The sequence below is a fragment of the Aethalodelphis obliquidens genome, unplaced genomic scaffold (assembly GCF_003676395.1).
Source record: "Aethalodelphis obliquidens isolate GAN/ISIS:26980383/991018 unplaced genomic scaffold, ASM367639v1 scaffold36, whole genome shotgun sequence".
NCBI lineage: Eukaryota > Metazoa > Chordata > Mammalia > Artiodactyla > Delphinidae > Aethalodelphis > Aethalodelphis obliquidens.
In genome coordinates this window covers 11,278,904-11,284,943 of record NW_020837980.1, presented here as the reverse complement: position 1 = coordinate 11,284,943, position 6,040 = coordinate 11,278,904, and positions in this window count along the sequence as shown.

The window sequence follows — 6,040 nt, the reverse complement described above, 5'->3', positions numbered from 1 at the left end:
GCACACTCAGCTCTAACATGATAAACACTGTTAAATGTAATAAACTACTATAGACATTATTTCTGCCTGAGAATAGTGGGGAAGGTGGCATCTGAGCCTGCCATTCACAGACTCACAGATTCTATAAGTGGGACAAGGCAACCTGGAATAGAGAAAAGAAAATCTTGATGTGTTCAGGGAACTGGAAAAGTTCCAGAAGAAAAAGAGGTGGGAAGGGAGAGCAACCACATTTCCCTTTTAGTAAGGTATCACTTATGGCAGCATGGAAGATAAATTAGAAGCAGAGAATGGAGGAAGAAAGACCCATGAGGAGCCTGTTCTAACAGTGGGAGAAGAAGGCCTAAGACAGAGCAGTCACAATCAAAACTGAAATGAGGAAGCAGAAACATTTCTGAGCTGGTAGGACTTGGTATATAGAATTTGGGGGCCAGGGGGTAGAGTGTAAGAAATGCCTCCAGTTTTCTAAATGGCATGACTTTGATATTTATAAAACAAAAACAGTGTCTCATGGAGTTAAATGTGATTGGGGGGGGGGGTGCTAATTCAGCTCCCAAAGCTAAGGACAGTATAATAGGTACCAAACATCCCAATGCCTTTAAGGTACTAGACCATGTTAAGGATTATAAAGTAGGGACCTACTAAAAGGAAAAAATTGCCAGCATTAGCCCATCATATTCCTTGAGGCTATATATGAGAATGTAAAGAATGCTCTGATGACTAGAAGAAGGCTATAATAAGAATTCTTTTGAAGAGGGTTGTAGGTATGCTGTAGGAAACAACCTCTGCCCTTACCCCCACTAGCCCCAATGCATTCACAGTGCACACAGTTAAGGAGAAGGGAAGGGGATTCACCTCACCCTCCAGTCCCTGTGCCTAGCATAAGTGAGGAAGACTTCTATTTGGAGAGCTCTACAGGTATCCCCTGGAGTCTGGAGGACACAGGAAATGGCACTGCATTCAGCTGAAGGCATGGAGGTGTGGCTACCTACGTGGTCTGACGGCAGAGAGAAGAGAGATGCTATGGTGTGTTAGTGTGCAATTTCAGGGTTTGCTGGGGAAAAAAAAAGGATAAGTGAGTTTGCCAAGGGCCCATTGTGAACCCTATGTCATCTCAAGAGGGACTGAGTCTGGAGAAGGGCTGACCCAGAAACTGCAGGTGAAAGATCCCCAGTGATGGGGGGACTCTGCATGCCCATTCGAAAAGTGAAAGAATCAGCATTTTGTTTCATTTTGTTTTATTGAAGTAGAGTTGATTTACAATGTTGTGTTAATTACTGCTGTACAGCAAAGTGATTCAGTTATACATATATATACATTCTTTTTTTAATATTCTTTTCCATTATGGTTTATCATAGGATATTGTATATAGTTCCCTGTGCTATACAGTAGGACCTTGTTGTTTATCCATGCTATATGTAATAGTTTGCCTCTGCTAACCCCAAACTCCCAATCCATCCCTCCTCCAACCCCCTTCTCCTTGACAACCACCAGTCTGATCTCATTGTCCAAGAATCAGCATTTATCAGTCACACCAGCAGGGCATCAATGGCCAGGACTGCGCTGTTAAATGTTTAACAACTGGCTCTCTGGAAAAAAAATACACGCACACATATAAATACGTATCTGAAAAAGTACATATATATAAAGCAAATTTTACTGATATAAAGATATATAGCACTTATTTTAAATTTTAATAATAATAATAAATATGCAATACTCTCTACTGTGAATTCCATATAGCCAACTGATTCTCTAACACTTTCATAGATTTTGCAGAATTCTTGTTCCCAAGTCAAACTATAATACCAATTGACTAATGAGTGTAATTTGAATGTTGGTTGATATTTCCATCTAAGGTAACTGGTAAGATGAAAATGAACAACAAAGACATAGGTCAAACTTCACTTGTTTATCTATGACAACTGTAATGTCTTTGCTGAATTGGATAGTTGCTTTTGAACGCTGAAATAATACTTCCTCGATTTTTTGTGCTATTCACAATGTGCCACAAAAATAACACACAACACAATTTTCATTTAATTGCATTATTAATACTTTCTCCATCACTTTCTGAAGTCTAGGCAATACAACAAAACAATCCCTGATTTGCATCATTTGCAGTTTTCCGTGGTGTAAATACACCCATCATGACCAATTTCAAGCAATCAGCGTGACATCACTGAATGAGGCATTGGGAAGAAATGTGCAGTAGTACAACACTGTATGATATTTTCACCGTATGGATAAAATAGATGTGAATAACCTCAAGAGTAGATAATGGTAAAATAATTAGGAAATGATGAGCTTTGAGTATTTATTACCTTTATTTTAATACAGTTAATTATATGTTTATATAATTTAATATTTAACAATGGTTGCGTTAACAATCAATTTATACAATTCCTGAAATTTTAACAATCAGCTCTCACAGGACAGTGGTTCTAGCACACCACTGATTCATGGCTGTACAGTGAGGTGAGATCTTTCTTCCCCTTACTCTTTGCCCACCTTCCAATTTTAAAGCAGCTTAAAACATCAGCTATTAGATGGGAGAAGAGCTGGGACAAGAAAGCAAAAAGAAACCAACCTTGACTGCCTGCAGTTAGGTGAAACTTTAACTCGATGAGTCTGGAGTTTTGATAATAAGCAGCACTGGACTTTTTTTTTTTGCGGTACGCGGGCCTCTCACCGCTGCGGCCTCTCCCGTTGCGGAGCACAGGCTCCGGACGCGCAGGCTCAGCGGCCATGGCTCACGAGCCCAGCCGCTCCGCGGCATGTGGGGTCTTCCCGGACCGGGGCACGAACCCGTGTCCCCTGCATCGGCAGGCGGACTCTCAACCACTACGCCACCAGGGAAGCCCAGCACTGGACTTTTTAATCACCCAAGAATGATCAGAAAAACTCTGAGGCCAGACAAGGATTTAATTTAGAGGATAAGAAAAATATGTTCACAGGAAAAGTGGTGGGAAAGAAGACTTTGCTTGTTCCCTAGAAAGTTCAGCTTTTTCAATAAAACAAAAACAAAGAAAAGATCCTGAGAAGAAGATGAATCCAGTTTAGATTCATGCTGAATTTGAGGACACTGGGGTAACCTTGAGCAGATATCCAGGAGGTTTTAGAAATTTCAGGTTTGAAGATTCAGTGTAATGATATGAGAGATAGACATTTGAAAGTTAAAAGCATTTTAATCTCATTGAAGTTAAGAATGTCAATAAAATCTTTTGAGCAGAGATATAGACTGTTCAACCTCCTAAGGGCAGACAACTTAACCATTGATCCTACTGTGCTAGAAAGTTTAAATATGTTATCCCATCTGTACTTCAAAACAACTCTACAAAGTAGATCTTTTATCTATTTTTTTAATTAAAGTATAGTTGACTTACAATATTGTTCCAATCTCTGCTGTACAGCAAAGTGACTCAATTTTATACATATATACATTCTCTTTTTAATATTCTTTTCCATTATGGTTTACCCCAGAAGACTGGATATAGTTCCCTGTGCTATACAGTAGGACCTTGTTGTTTATCCATTCAAAATGTAATAGTTTGCATCTACCAACCCCAAATTCCAAGTCCATCCCTCTCCATCCTCCCCTCCCCCTTGGCTACACAAGTCTATTCTCTATGGCTGTGAGTCTGTTTCTATTTTATACACAGGTTCATCTGTGCCATATTTTAGATTCCACATATAAGTGATATCATATGGTATTTGTCTTTCTTTTTCTGACTTACTTCACTTAGTGTGATAATCTCTAGGTCCATCCATGTTGCTGCAAATGGCATTATTTTGTTCTTTCTTATGGCTGAGTAATAGTCCTTTGTATATATGTGCCACATCTTCTTTATCCATTCATCTATCAATGGACATTTAGGTTGTTTCCATGTCTTGGCTACTGTGAATAGTGCTGCTATGAACATAGGGGTGCATGTATCTTTTGAATTTAGTTTTGTCCAGGTATATGCCTAGGAATGGGATTGCTGGATCATATGATAATTCTATTTTTAGTTTTCTGAGGAACCTCCATACTGTTCTCCATAGTGGCTGTACCAACTTACATTCCCACCAACGGTGTAGGAGGCTTCCCTTTTCTCCACACCTGCTACAAAGTAGATCTTACACCCACTTTGCCAACAAGGAAACTAAGGCTCAGGTGGAGAAGTAACTCACTAAAGATCCCATGATTAAGAAAATGCTACAGCCATATTTGATCCTAGGGCATCTGATTCAAAAGCTGTTAATCATTAACTATTGCATGAAATTTCATTGTCCTTTCCCAGTTTTCAATGAGTCAGCTCAATAAATTAATCTAAACCCTCTTATTTTAGACATTTTTTTGGAATCAGCATGGTGAAGAATGGGAAGCTAGGTTGTTACTTAATACTTTATAAGTTAGAGATGACCTTTAAGAAAAGTTAACGAAGTAGAAGTGAGATAAAGAGTGTTTTATCTCCTTCAGTTTTTCCAGATGAATCCTGGACTCCCCAACCACTGTTTTTCCCTTTCTTTTTACCATCTCCTATATTTCCCATGCTCACTTCAGCCATGAACCTTTTGGTACTCGAGATATTTCCCACTTGGGTTGCCAGATCGTTCCTTTCAACCTATCCAAATGCTTCTGGGCCTTTGAGGTTCGGTATAAACCCTACCTCCTCTGTGAAGTTGTCCTGGTCTACTCCAGGGCCCACTATTCTTTTCTACCTCTAAGCGGACACCAGAATATCTAGCGATAAACTGGTCTTTCTTTCACTCCTCCAAAACAACCACTAAGTTGGTGTACTGCTCACTCCTAAGTATCCCAGAAAGAGTTAAAAGGGAGCTGACGTTCTGGCTTCTCTGCTGCTCTCCTACCCCTCGGCATGAAGCCTCCCTCATTTCTAGACCAGCTTTCTCTGAAGTCATCTCTTCTCCAACCCCTACCCATTCCTGCCCTCCCTGAGGAATCCATGTTCCAAAGGTACCTATATCTTAACTTATCTTAATTTAGCTTATCTTAATTTAACCCATTCCACACCCAGAGTGCATTTTTATCTAAATCAATCAACACTGTAAAGTGGGATGCATTGCTGACTCTTTCTTAGGGCTCTTCCTTAACCATTAGAATCTCTAGAAGTTAAATATTCAAGCCAGTGAAGGAGGCAGCTAGGACTTATCACTATCCTTCCCTGACATAGGCCAGCTTTCAAAACGAGAAATGTAGAGCCACCATTCCTTCTCCTTTGAGAGAGGAGCCTCCCCCTGCTTCGCTTCCTTTCCCAGGGCCACCCCCCCTCTCATCTACATCTGGTCTCTTTCCATTTCCTCTGGGAACTTGAGTTCCAGTCTGTTCTTCTCTTTGCCCTCCACAAAGAGGAAATAGCTGTCATAATATACCAGAGGATCTAGTACATTTTTAAGGGACTTCAGGGAAGTTTCATGCTCCACCCACTTACTAATTCATTCAGCACATTTACATGGACACTCACGAATAATTGAAGATTCAAAGAGAGACAAGTAATCCCTGAGATGAAGGAGTTTATGATTGGGGTGTGGCGAGGGGGAATCAGACCTGCAATAGGTAAAATAAAGTGTTTTAAGTCAAGAGGTACCCAGCTCAGTCTGGAGGACATTAGATAAAGCTTCTTAGGGGAAGTGATGGCTAGTTAAACCAAGGGTCAGTGAGGATTTAGCTAGGGAAAATCACTGAGAAAGAGCATTACAGAAAGAGTTATGTGCAAATGCTCAGAAACTAAAGAATATGCCATATCCTGGAAGCTGCAAGTGTGGTTCAACCTAGCTAGAGCACAGTGAGATGAGGGAGATCGTGTGAAAAAAAAGAAGCAAGAGAAGTAAACAAGACTAGATCTGTATGGGTTTAAAGTCCAATTTCCTCTTGCTAGAAATGCTTTGCTTGCTTGCCTGAGAGAGTAATTGGACTTAGAATCACTTATTAAAGCGCCTACTATTTAACTTAGTAAATCAAAACTCAATAATTATTAGAGCTATCAGTAAATATCTGTAATTAGATGTGTTAGGTTTTCTCGTTTATATAGGCTGGTTA